This window comes from Saccostrea cucullata, unplaced genomic scaffold (genome assembly GCF_032062105.1).
Source record: "Saccostrea cucullata isolate Sc308-1 unplaced genomic scaffold, CSIRO_AGI_Scuc_v1 ctg9028, whole genome shotgun sequence".
Classification (NCBI taxonomy): Eukaryota; Metazoa; Mollusca; class Bivalvia; order Ostreida; family Ostreidae; genus Saccostrea; species Saccostrea cuccullata.
This window is the reverse complement of record NW_026926315.1, coordinates 1,972-16,161: the sequence shown is the minus strand read 5'-3', so window position 1 is coordinate 16,161 and position 14,190 is coordinate 1,972. Positions and strand designations below refer to the sequence as shown.

The following is a 14,190-nucleotide window of genomic DNA, read 5'->3' as shown; positions in this document are numbered from 1 at the left end:
ATATTGATTAGACATGCAAAGATGCTTTAATGTGTTTCATTGTACAAATCGTCAAAGTTTCAGATGCTGAATTTCAGCAAAGGAATGACCAGGTTATATGTTTTTGGAGCATGTTAACATTTCTGCTGCAGTTTTTGGTGTACAATGTGTTATTTCAAAACTATAAGAAATATGTTGACCAAACTTGCATGGATGGTACATCTAAGGATGTACACTACCAGACTTGCTTTGGAACTGAAATACCTACATTTTCCAGTTTAGTGAACAGGTTAAAGTTTTTGGTGCAGGTCTCAAATTCAGAGTAACTATATTCCTATGTTGACCAAACTTGCATGGATGATACATCTAGGAAAAGTACACTACCAGTACTTTTAGAGATACTCCCAATCTGACCTACATTTTAGCGGTTTAGTAACAGGTTAAAGTTTTTGGTGCAGGATTTTCATTCAAGATACTGAGCACCTATAATGACCAAACTTGCATGGATGGTACATCTTAGGATGCATACTAACAGACTTGCTTCAGATGCTGAATCTGACCTACATTTTCTAGATTATTTAAAGTATTTGGTGCAGGTTTCATTTCCAAGCTTACAATAGCTTTGTCTAAACCTCATCTTTCTTAAGATGCATACTTACCAGAGAGCTTTGGATCTGAATCTGACCTACATTTTCTGGATGAAATATTTAAAGTTTTTTGTGCAAGTTTCATTTCCATTTTACAGTGAGTCCTGTAATGACCAAACTTGCATGGATGATACATCTTAGATGCAATAACTATCAGACTGCTAAAGAATTGTCTGAATCACCAGCCATTTTCTGTGATCATCGTATCAACAGGTTAAAGTTTTTGATTTAGGATTCCATTTCTTCAAGTCTATGACTTTGTTAATGAAATTTTGACTTTTTTGCTAATTAAGGTTCCATTTTACCATTTCTAGCTTGCACCATGTCATTGTGAAACATGTTTTTCATGTGGCAAACAGCAAATTTTTATGCAGTTTCTTGTTTAAGAACCATTAACCTAGAAATGCGCTGGAGAGGCATCTAGTGCATACTAAGGACTTTGGATGATGAATTCGACATACATTTTCCAGATAATGTGGTGAACAATAAAACTTATGTGTGTGAGGTTTTCACCAAGAAACTATAAGGCTTAAATAAACCAAACTTGCCCAAGTTATGCATCAAAATTCAGATGATATTTTAAACTTGTAAATCCACTGCTGATTTTACCCTGATCAGATGCTGCATTTGTCACATTTTTGTCATGAAGAACAGTGTTGAAGTTTTTACATAGGTCTATATCCTAACAGATCAGATCAAAATTGAAAATTTTGCATTTTTGGATGCACACATTTTCTCTGGGCAAACCTGTGTGACTTTTGCCTTACAAATGACAGCTTCGTTGTCCTCCAAGTAATCTCAGATTTGCCAAAAGTTTAAATATGTCTCACCAGATGAAATACATTGACATAAGAAGGAAACAAGAAAGATATTGGCATCAGAAAATTCATTTCCTTGCAGCTCACTGACACATGTTCGTGTGGCAAACAGCAAATAGTCCTTGTTTGAACCACAACAGAAATGCACTTAGAGGCATTAGTCCACGGACAGACTTTGGATAGGAAGATATAACCAAGGAAAGATAAGTGTGGTGAACAATGAAAACTATGTGTGTGAGGTTTTCAAAGATAAGATGACTTCACCGAGATGTTCTCCACGCCCATTTTACCCTGTGAATATGAGTGATCTGATGATGTCAGATGAAAGCTTTTGTCCTGAAAATAATGACGTTCTCAGGCAGTTCAGTGTCATGAATCTCAAATCTTCTACACAATCCGTCAGATATCCTACACAGTCAGATCCCTAACCAAAGGAAAATTCTCACCCCCCGTAGCCCTACCATGGCAAATCTGAGCGACCTTTTGACCTCAGATGACAGCTTTTGTCCTCCAAGTTAACCCAGCTTTGCCGAAAGTTTAGATAGTCTCACCTTGAAATCCCCAAGTAAGAAGGAACTTGTCAGACATTGGCATCAACAAAATTTTCCGTTAGCTTGACATGTGTTCTCTCTAGAACATTCATCAAGATGACATCAATAATGTGTTCTATCAAAGATAAATCTCGGGGAATCCGACAGATTCAGTTAAGATCAGGCATATTCTATCATCGTTTTGTGGAAATAGCAACAACAGTATATGTAGCCTGTCAACAGGACAGAATTGTACGACTGGAAATGTTACTCCCATACATCAGATGACATCAATAATGTGTTGTCAAATAAAGAAATCCGACAAAAGTTACAGGGCCTAGGGCACAAGCCTGGACCAGTTATTCCGTCTACTGGGCAGACAGACCTCGCAATACTTAAACAACTGGAAACTAATCTACAAGGGGGCCAGCTTGGAATTTTGAAGAAGTTCCCAGGTGTGTTTTGAATTACAGCAAATTTTAAAATATACCAATTACATTTAATAATAATTATCTTAAACATCTTTGCTTAATACATCTTATTGATCTTAATACTTCTGTCAATTCTGTGACCAGTTTTCAATTTCCCTATTCGTCAAAACAATCAACTTTATTTTTAACTTTTCTTACACTGTATAATTTTAATCTCATGGATCATGAACGTTTATGAATACACTTTCATTGACTTGCTATCTTAGCATGATTAGATTTGACTAAAAGTCCCTTGTCATATTGCTTGAATGTTTTAGAACCATACAATTCAATAACTCATTTATCCTCAGATTACCCATCAGTGCTGTGTAACAGTTTTGAGGGACAGTTTGACGTGGTGGGTCTGCGTGAGATGGAGGAGGAGCTGATTAAGGTGTTTACTGACAAGTCTCTCCGGGACCTGGAGAGTGGGGCCCTCAAGTCCTCCTTTAACTATCTCTTACTGGATCCTCGGATCACACAGGACCTACCCAACAGGGCAGAGAGCCTCTGTAAGTTTTACCTCAGTTATACAGGATCAGTGCTTCGTTTGAAATTCAGAATTTAAAATTTTTATGATTTTTACTGCTGACAAGTTTTTAGCAGCTTCTAATTTTAATTATATTGTTATTTTTTTCTCTCTCTGTGATCTAAAAAAAATATCAATCACTAAGAATTTGTGATTATCCATTTTCATACCCTAATCATCATTGTATTTAATTTTTAGGTGAATTGGAGACATTTAAGATATTTGTTGGTACTATATTTTACATTGGCAAAGGAAAGCTGTCCCGACTGTACTGTCATCTCTTTGAAGCCCAGTCCCACATGAACAATAATCTGAGTAAAGTAAGTGAAACAAGCAAAAGTACAAAAGCAAAGAACTACATAACTGAAGCTCTGTTGTTAAACTGTTTGACTATCTGTCAAATGGCTCGACGATCGAATAATGAAATGACATTCGAATATTAAATAAATGCAAGAAAAGCATGTGATAAAGAAATTCTCATCTCAAAAGTGAAAAAAGGCATCATTCCTCAAACCATTAATAGTATACGTTCACATCCGAATAAGAGCTTAAACACCTTAACAGAATACAATTTCCCACAGTGTATACTTATAGAAAGTACAGTAATTACATACCGCAATAATTATTTCTCAATTACTGATCGACCTTTTTGTTATTGTAGTAAATTATGCAGCTATAAACTTAGCTTTGAAAATTATTAATTGGACTTGTACCAATTATAAATTCATTATTACCTCTAAGAATGTTTAAATGCTAAGAACACACCATAGCCGTAAAGTTTTGAAGTTTTGATAATTATTAAAACAAGAATCTTACAGCAGTATTTGACAAAATTATCTGACGTGTGGATAGTGTGTTTTTACCCCCTCCCAGACTTGTCGAAATCTGTTGGTCCTGTCGGCAAGGCCGGTAAAAATTTGTCTGGACTGATAACATTTAAGAAAACGTTGGTCCAGATGACCGTTTGAAAAAAAATGAGCGCAGTGCAAATTTAATAAAGGTCGGGATCGGGATGCGTAGTTCAAGGTCACAAACACAGAAAAAAATGGCCGCGTACACGGCATGTTGACACTAGCTAAGTAAATTTGTTATAGCAAAGTCATAAAACTTGTCATTTATGTCTTTGTTATCCCAAGAAAGGAAACTTGTTAGATTGAAGGCTATTGAAAATAATAAAGGACATTTTGGTGCTGTTATTCATATGATTTTACCAGCATCAAAATAACGTACAAGTATCTGGTCTGACAAAAGTTTGACTGGTCCGACAAAACATTCGACTTTGTCAGACCAAATGTCTGACAACGATTAAAAAATTTTGACAAGTCTGCGGCCTCCCCTTGTCCAATTAATTTTAATAAACTTTAAAAACATTGTGCTGACTATTCTGTAAGCTTACTAGAAAGAAACTGACTGTATAGACCAATGAATGTGACAAGAATCGCTTGTGCAAATCTATTTCATTTCATTATCTTATATCTGAGATTCGGTTTGCAATACGGGCATTTGATGTTACTTTTTACATAAATTTACGAAAGCTGTCCTGAGCTTTAAATGTGCTATCTATGAGATTTTTTTCCAAGAGAAAAATGTTCCAAATAGTCGATAGTCGCCTATCGTTCGAACATTTCTGAAAAAAATTATTTCTTTATCATTCAAGGTATGAGCTCGTTTTATTTGACTTCATTGTGCTCTTACATGTAAATGGTTTATAGATCCAAATAAGTATACCTTACACTGTAATGTTTCAAAATAAGTAAGCAAATCATTTTATTTAAACTGTCTAGTGAAATTAGATTGATGTATTTTGTAGGCTGGCAAGAAAGTCCAACATATCTTGGACATCTGGAATGATGGTCAAGAAGTTGTCTCCCTGCATTGTGTTCAGAGCGTCATCCCTGTGGAAGCGTACACCAGAGAAGCCTGTGTGGTGGATGCTATAGGTAAGTTAGTGTTACTATTAATCGATTGAATCCATGAGTTCATTTGAGCAAAATATAGAGGACACTAAAAGTTTTGAATTTATACTGCTTTTGTTTAAGCAATAATATTTATTTTCTCTTTCAAGAATTATCTGCTGAGAATCTAATTAATTAAATGATTTAATTCAAGCTGCATAGTAATATATAGTGAAAAATAGGGCATTGTTAATATTAATAATTAAACTCCAACCTTAAACTTTAAACTAGTGAAAAATAGGGCATTTTTAAAATTAATAATTAAACTCCAACCTTACTTATTGCTGATCAAGAAGTTTTCACAGGTGTTGTCCAACACATAAAAAAAAATCCCTTCAACCAAAAATTAAGGAGTCACTCCAGTCTAACCCTCCCCCTTTCTCCCCATCGTTAGCTCTGGGAAACCACAGATATGTTCATGAAATACAATCATTTTGCCCTGAAAAGTTGACTTTTTCAGCACACCTGAGCCTCGGGTAGTGTAGATTCAAGTTTGTTCAAATCATGACCCCCCAGGGGTAGGGCGGGGAAAAAATGGCAGACCAAAGTTTTACATAGAAATATATAGGAAAATTCTTTAAAAATCTTCTTATCAAGAATAGCAAAGCCGTGATTGGTCATGGAACTACTTTTGGATATAAATTATTCAGTAATAAACCAATATCTACTTTTTCCCATCCACAGTGCTCAGGTGACCGATGTGGCCCATGAGCCTCTTGTTTGATACATGCATCAGCTCATGATATGTCCATTCTATCAGAAGTACAGTACATGTATTTTCAACCTACAGTCTTCTGTCATGTTGTGTTTCACTGTCCAAAACCAACAGTATACAGTTAAAGTAAATATATAGGAAAATTTTCAAACATTTCTTCCCCAAGAACAGTCTAAAGCCATAGTTCCATATTTATAGAAGCTTGCTTTAAGGGAAGTGTAGAATGTTTGTTCATGATTTTAAAATGGCTGTTTTTTTATACTTGATATTATTATGAATAATTTGTCTTTTGTCTGTCATTGATTTTGGTAAACTTTAGAACTTTTCTTAGAACTAATCCAACTGAATTAAAGGGAACTCTTTTTTCAGGTGCAACTCATGGATGGTATGTAGGCTGTTTGTCAACATGTGAAATCCATCTGTATTTCAGGTTAGGTATGTTTACTGTCTTTCTTGAATGCTGTATAAGGTGTATTTTTTCTGATTTCAAATGTTTGTTTTAGCATTAATGTTTATTTTCTCTTTCATGAATTATCTGTTGAGAGTCTAATTAATTAAATAATTTAATTCAAGCTGTATAGTAATATATAGTGAAATTATTTCCATGTATGAGACTTCAAAGCTAAGTTTCAAAGAAACTAATTAAGATATTTTTATCAAACTTCATATGCTGAGATATGTTGATGAAAGCTATGCAATTGCATTTTTTGACCTTGACCTTTCCTTTGATCTTGACCTCACTTTTCTTAAAATAGTGTTTAGGTCAGTTTTAAAGAAAGCATTCAAGATAGTGTGATCAATTTTCATATTTTGATACATACTGATGAAAGTTATTCAAATGCATCAACATTTGACCTTGACCATTTCTTTCACCTTGACCTCACTTTTCTTGAGTTAGTGTATAGCTAAGTTTTAAAGATACCATTCATGATAGTATAATCAAACTTCATATGTTTATACATACTAATGTAAACTATTCAAATGCATAACATTTTTGACCTTGACCTTCCCTTTGACCTCACTTTACCTAAATTGATAGTTTAGTTTTAAAGATATTGTGTAATCAAACTTATGCATAAAATGTTGATACAACTTTGCAAGTTTTTCAATGCATCAACATTTTTGAACTTGGCCTTTGACTTTGAACTTTGAATCTCTCAGGTAGTTAGATTCTAGTTTTTCAAACAGTTTTAGGAAGAAACCATTAAGGTAAAGTTTTATTGAACATATAAAATTTTTCTTTGGTATGTTGATTAGCCTGTGAGCATTAACCTTTTATTTTAAATATAATCAAAATTTTATGATTTCTCTTTGCAAGAATTTCTGAATTAAATGATTTAATTCAAGTTGATAGTAATATATAGGGAAAAATGGGCATTTTTGGATTATTAAAATTAAAATAACATAAACATGACTAGTGAAAAATGTTTATTATAACCCCTTTATTAAACTTTTATACTTTTGCTGCATCATACATTTTTTTTTCTTACTATGTTGTCAATGCATGTATACAATCATTTTCAAGCATTACAGTATTTTCTCACAAGGCCACTTATTTCACTGCTGAGAATCTAATGAATTAAATTCCTATAATTCAAGCTGTATAGTAATATTAGTGAATATTTTAAAAATAATTAAACTTCAAAGCTAAACTTTGAATGAAAAATTGAAAACCTTATTTCTTTAGAACTTTTGCTGATCAATTTTCATGTTGTCCAACACATGCTATAAATTGCACCAATTTTGAAAAAAAATGGTCACAAAGTTTTACTTGACCTAGAAATGTATAAGAAAATTATTTTAGGTCAATTTTAAATACAAAGCATTTTGCATGAAAAGTTGATTTTTCATTTTTGATTGGGTAATAAACAAGTTTTTTTTCAAATGCATCAATCAGTGCCTTGACCATGTGCCCAATTTAAGCCTTTTGTTTGATAGTATAATCAAAAGATACCATTCATATCAGAATATAATACATATGTCATACATACTAATGAACTACTTGTGTTTCAAATGCAAAACATTTTTTTTGACCTTCCCTTTGACCTCACTTTACCCTAAATTGATAGTTTAAAACCAACATTTTAAAGATATTGCTTCAATCAAACTTCATATGTTGATACATACTTATGCAATTTTTCACTCATGGTATTTTTAACTTGGCCTTTCCTTTATTATTATGAATATTCATGATTTTACCTCTCTTTTCTTAGATAACTGTATTTAGAACTTTTAAAGAAACAACATTAAGGTATTTTTATTAAACATAAATTGCCTTTCAGGTTAGTGTATGCTTTACATCAAAAACTTTCTTGACCATGCTGTATAAGGTGTATTTTTTCTCCCTCTTGTCAAATGTTTGTTTTAGCATTAATGTTTATTTTCTCTTTCAAAATTATCTGTTGAGAGTCTAATTATATTAAATAATTTAATTCACTGTATAGTAATATATAGTGAAATTATTTTCATGTATGAGACTTCAAAGCAAGTTTCAAAGAAATAATTAAGATATTTTTATCAAACTTCATATGCTGAGATATGTTTACATGAAAGCTATGCAATTGCATTTTTTGACCTTGACCTTTCCTTTGATCTTGACCTCACACTTAAAATAGTGTTTAGGTCATTTTTAAAGAAAGCATTCAAGATTGTGATCAATTTTCATATTTTGATACAATTGATGAAAGTTATTCAAATGCATCAACATTTTTGACCATTTCTGTTGACCTCACTTTTCTTGAGTTAGTGTATAGCTAAGTTTTAAAGATATTGTGGCTTTATGATTATCAAACTTCATATGTTTATACATGCTAATGTAAACTATTCAAATGCATAACATTTTTGACCTTGACCTTCCCTTTGATCTCACTTTACCTAAATTGATAGTTTAGTTTTAAAGATATTGTGTTATCAAACTTCATATGTTGATACATACTTATGCAAGTTTTTCAACTGCATCAACATTTTTGAACTTGGCCTTTCCTTTAACTTTGACCTCTCTTTTCTTAGATAAGTATTTAGAACAGGTTTAAAGAAACCATTTAAGGTACATTTATTAAACAAAATATGCCTTACATATTCACAAAACTGGGAGCATTTAATTGCAAAAAACTTTTGACCATTAATTTCACTGAATGACTTCCTTTTTCTTTATTTGTATTTTGCATAGTTTAAAAAAAAACCTTTAAGATATTTTTATATACATTGATTTAAGCATGCACTTATACATAATTTTGATTTTCATGTCACATCACTATTTACTAATACATGTATACACTTGGCAGGGCATTCATGTCCATTGGACATACAGTCAAACTTGTCTTAGCGGCCACCCGAAATCAACGGCCACTTGCGGTCAGCGGCCACTTTCAAAACGATTTTTCCTATATATTTTAACTGGAATAAACGGCATTGTAAAGTGGCTTTCAGCGGCCACCCAAAAAAAAAACCTGATTGACACTGTAATAGGCGGCCATTTCGTTAATTGTTGCCGTTTATCACATTTTTAAACGCATTGGCTTTGGTAATTATATCCTCATGATAGTTTTGGGCTCATTCAAACCTATTAATGCAATTAAAAAAATTGCTTTAAGATACCTGAACTCTGTTTGTGTTTATGCAAAAAAAATATTTGTCCTGTTAATCAATTTGTAATTATTTTTCAAGGCTTAAAATTGCCGATTGAAAAATTATAAGAATTTAATTACAATTGATACTTTCCTTTTAAATTCACACCTTTTAGAAAATTTTGCATTCCATGAGAAAAACCTAATTGTTATTTTTAAAACAAAGTGCTTCATGTACCATGATTATCTCGTGAATTTCACTATCAAGAGACTATCGATAGGGATTAGTTACTCTCTACTGCACATGACACCTGTGTTATGGAATGATTTTCAACTCCGTAAATACATCTCTCTGGTCAACTGTTTATTTTATTTGTGTGTAAAAGTGTAACATTCAATGATTGGTTTTTTTTCTAATTAACCATTTTAAAAACATTTTGTCTGCAATTAAGTTAATTACCATTAATTAAGTTGGCGGGGGGGGGGGGGGGGGGGTTACACTGAAACTTTATTAACATATGAAAGTGAACATACTCTTACTTAAATTTCTGTGCTATATTTTATTTACCATGAAACTGTATTTTTGTGCATTTTTTTCTTTATAAAAAAAGGATAATAGTCAGTGTATGTATTACTTCAAATGAAAATTAAAAGAATTTATTTAATATTTCAATGTAACAAAAGCACACTGATGAATGCAAGATTTTTAACTATAACTAATATGTAGGAACAGAAACATGCACAAAACCTTTAACATTTCGAATTCTTTAATATTCTTTTTAAATGAGCTTGAATTATTATATTTACATAAAAAAACTTTTTTGAAATTGACCTGTTTAATTATGATTAATTAATTTTACTGTAGTGCTTAATGTTCTTTATTTATTGACCGAATGCCCTTTTCGAGGGCAAACTGGAATAAGAGGCCACCTGTCTTCAGTGGCCAGTTTCCATACTTCCCAAAGGTGGCCTCTTAAAACAAGTTTGACTGTATTTCTAGTTTACTTCTAATAAGATATTGGATAAATTTTTCAGAGTCTGTTCATATATTTTAGGGTCGATTGGGGAAGCAGAAAAGGAAGCAGAGAGGAACCCCAGATCCCCTTCTACTCTTATTAAGACCCTGGTCAGTCCTGTATTAAAGCTTCAGGTCCAAGGCAGATCTCCTCTACATGGATTCACAGGGCTGGTAGTCCCTATACTAGGCCTTTCAACTAATTTTTCAAAGTTGCACATATAGTAAAAAACATTTCATTGATAGATTTATAGGTACATGAAATTATCAAAAAAGATAATAACTTGTGCATACATTTAATTAAATCATTGAAAAGTTTAATTATTTATAACTGAACTGTACGGTGTTGTGTTTTGAGGACACATGGTTGGTCAAGAGGGAAAACCCAAATAAACCCCTCAGAATGTCATATGAGGTGAACTCGCTCTAGACCAATTAGAGAGCACCAAAATTCCTGATAATTTAATAAAGTCAATTATAGCTCTTTTGATAGTTAAAGACAATTTATTTGTATTTATTTCTTTTTTGGCATCTTATTTTTAGACTATTAAATTTGGACTCATATATAAGGTATATTATAATGCTTAGGTAAAATTATCTCACTGAATTTTTTAATAGGTGTGCATGATGCAACTGCCTGGATGATGTGTAGTCTCTGAAACCCACATGTACATGTTTATTAGGTAGGTATATATGTCAACAATTGTCAATGATCTCATTTAAAAGTGACATGAGCTGTTTTTCATCCCAAAGTTTGTCAAAGCATAAATTTTAATTTGTCATGCTTCTGTTTGAAGGAGGGAGGGCATATTGCTTTGCTGCTGTCTGTCAGTCCATTTTCTTCGCACATACAGAAAAGTAATTTTGTATTTAGATTTATTATCAGAATACCCAGGTCAAGATTTATTTAAGGAATGATCAAGCAATTTATGACAGAGTTTTGCCCCTTGGAAAAATTCCAATTATTTCCAGTTTCCATTTATTTTCTATGCACAGGTTGCAGATACTGGTATTATAATAGAATATATATAGAATATATAGGTCAAGATCTGTTTTGGAAATGATCAAGCAATTACAGAGTTATGCCCCTTGGACTTAAAAAAATCAATGTTCAAGGCATGGGGGGCATAAGAGTTTCAAAAACATCACTTGTTTTTAATGAACTATCTGCTGAGATTACAATCATTTTATTAAATAAATAAAATATGTATAAGTAATTAATGTATATATAAATGTCTCCTTTTGGAGAAATATTCATTTACAGGATCTGTAAAGAATAAGTTTTCAAACTTTCCAAACCATCCCTGATAACAGATACCAATGGAATCAAAGCAGTAACGTGTGCTGTTATAATAAAGGTAAGGCTTTTTGTCCCTGGGCTAGTGGGTTGTAAAGTACAGTTAAAGTAATTTATTTTTAAAAAGGCAGTTAGATTAAGTGTTTAGGGTTTGTTTCAGCATTTGTCCCATCTTTTTAGGTGTATTGTAATGGGAGGTGGGCCTAAGGGGAGTGTAGTATCTTTGTCCTTTCTTGTGGGGTTTAGATTTTGAGTTGATTTCATTATTTGGTTGTTATATCTGCCCATTGTATACCCCAATGCGCTCGTTACACTTGAATGATTTTTTGGATTGGGTATCGACTTGCGCACATCTCCGATGGTAAAGCATATGAGAACTAATGAGGTGATCAAGACATTTCAAAAACAAAATAAACAACATAATAATCATATTTTTGAATGATTATTGATTTGAATCAAAAGAAAAAAATGCAAGTTTGGAAGAGAAATTTAGATGCATGAGTACGTATTTTTACAGTGCGCCATTTATGCAGAATAAACTTGAAATAAAAAGCAGTAAAATTTGCAAACACATTTTGAAATTATATCATTGAACATTGAATGGAACAAAACAAACAACGTCTTTGATTTGCAGGACCTATGCAATTGATGCATATCGAGAAAACGCCTCGAACGCTGTAAACGTACCCATACCTGGTAATAAGGTTACTGCATCGGTTCGAAGATGTGCACAAGTCAAGTGAAATACACCCTAAATTCCATTTATTGAAATATGCATCACAAAAAAGAAATAAACTCCATAAAAGCTCAATAGTAAACACACTGTCATTACTCCGTACACACTAGCACGACGATACACTTAGTCCGTGCTGATCAGATTTTGGTCAGGGAAAATATCAAAAGTGGAAAGAGAAGTGATTTGGTATTTGCGCAGCTGAAAGGAGGGGGGGTATTATAACTGATGTTCATAAGCTATAATTGTGAATTGTTTACCTACATGTAGTTCTAATATACATTCTATACAAAGTCATGTATATAGTCTGCAGTTGGTTTGCGTCGCAAAATTCATTTGTCAAATTGAATTATAACTGATTATTTTAGTACTAATCTCAAATCTAACGACTATAATTTACTTCAAATCTTAAAAGCAATTAACCAGAATACAAATTTTTATGTGTACATCTATACATTCTTTAACACATACACACATGGAGAAAGGTCATCCCCTGTTCAGATAGACATTTAGGCATTTGATTTTTTGGACGGGGGGAAGGGGGATACAAAATAATTGACATGACCGTTATTCAAATATTCTTGGAAGACAGACATTCCGAATTCAGTTTTGAGATTTTTTTAAAATGTGTCACTCCGACCACAAAGTATGTGCATTTTGAGGAATGTAACTGTTTTATAACTATGTTGTTACAGGAAGTATTTCGAGATTTCAGTATCCCTGTCTGATAGTCTAGGTATTTTTTTATATATATAAATAATTTCTGTAGGTGAATTTGGGAGATAATTTTAAAAGCTATATGGTAGGGATACTTGACACTTGTTGAATACGGATAATTATTATTTATTCTTTTGTATATTGAACTCTCTCTCTCTTTCTCTCTCTCTCTCTCTCTCTCTGTGTGTGTCTGTAACCACCCGTTGGGGCAATGATAGGTATAAAATCCTACGCACTTTGTGCTGTACCATTTATTATGCGTTATGACAGATCAAGGGTTTTTTCAGGCGGGATGTCGAAACTTCATAAATTGAATAATAATTTTACTTTGGACAGGAAATTAACCCAAACGCCCAAATTGAAAGAGAAACTAGACGTATATGTATTATGAGCAATGAACTCACTAAATGATACCCCCTGCCTCCCATATGGTTATAATGGCAAAGTCCATATTTCGCTAAACCCATACGTGTCAGATCAAAGAGTAAAATAGGAGGTGCATAATGGTAATATGTAATAAACTTAGGATTCTTTGAAAGTTTCATTAAATTTCTCTAAGTGGTGTAAGAGGATTTGCGGAAAAGAGATGGTTACCCCAAAGCGTAACAGACAGACGAACGGACATAACGATTACCTCCCACTTTTCAGGCGGGGGATATAATAAACGTGAAATATAAATCACAGGCATGGGAACATTGGGAACTTACTCGAATACCTTCTCAAACGTATGTGTCGAACTTGGGCAACAGACAAGAGAATTTTTAAAAAGCTAGTTTTAGGTAGAATGTGGAATTCTCACGAGGAGTTTACTCTCTCTTCCTATATGCTTTTTCTAATAATCAGTAATCATTTATGTCTAGAAATTTAATTCACATTAAATTCTATTTAAATTATCCAGGGGCGTAGCAACAGGGGGGGGGGGACGGGGGACAGGGGGTGTGTGTTAATTGAAAGCCTGGTTGCCCCCCCCCTTTTAGTGATGTACCGAAAATGTAGTATTAGAATTGGTAATAAAAGTAGTTGGCACCGAAAAAAAAAGTTTAACCCCCCCCCCCAAGAAATGGGAATTTCGACTTTGGGAAACCTTTTTTTTTTTTTTTTTTTGGGGGGGGGGTTCAGCGCAACTTCTCATAAACCACTGTACAGAGTTTTGTCGAACTTTGCAGATATTTACTGTATACAGGGAAATTTTCGCCCCGTTTAATTTTAGCCCTTTTCG

The 14,190-nt window shown here is 33.0% G+C and overlaps 1 pseudogene; it reads left to right on the top strand.

The window, feature by feature from the left end:
* Positions 1–1,599: 1,599 nt before the first annotated feature.
* Positions 1,600–11,771, top strand: LOC134271366 (ankyrin repeat and LEM domain-containing protein 1-like; annotated as a pseudogene).
* Positions 11,772–14,190: the final 2,419 nt, after the last annotated feature.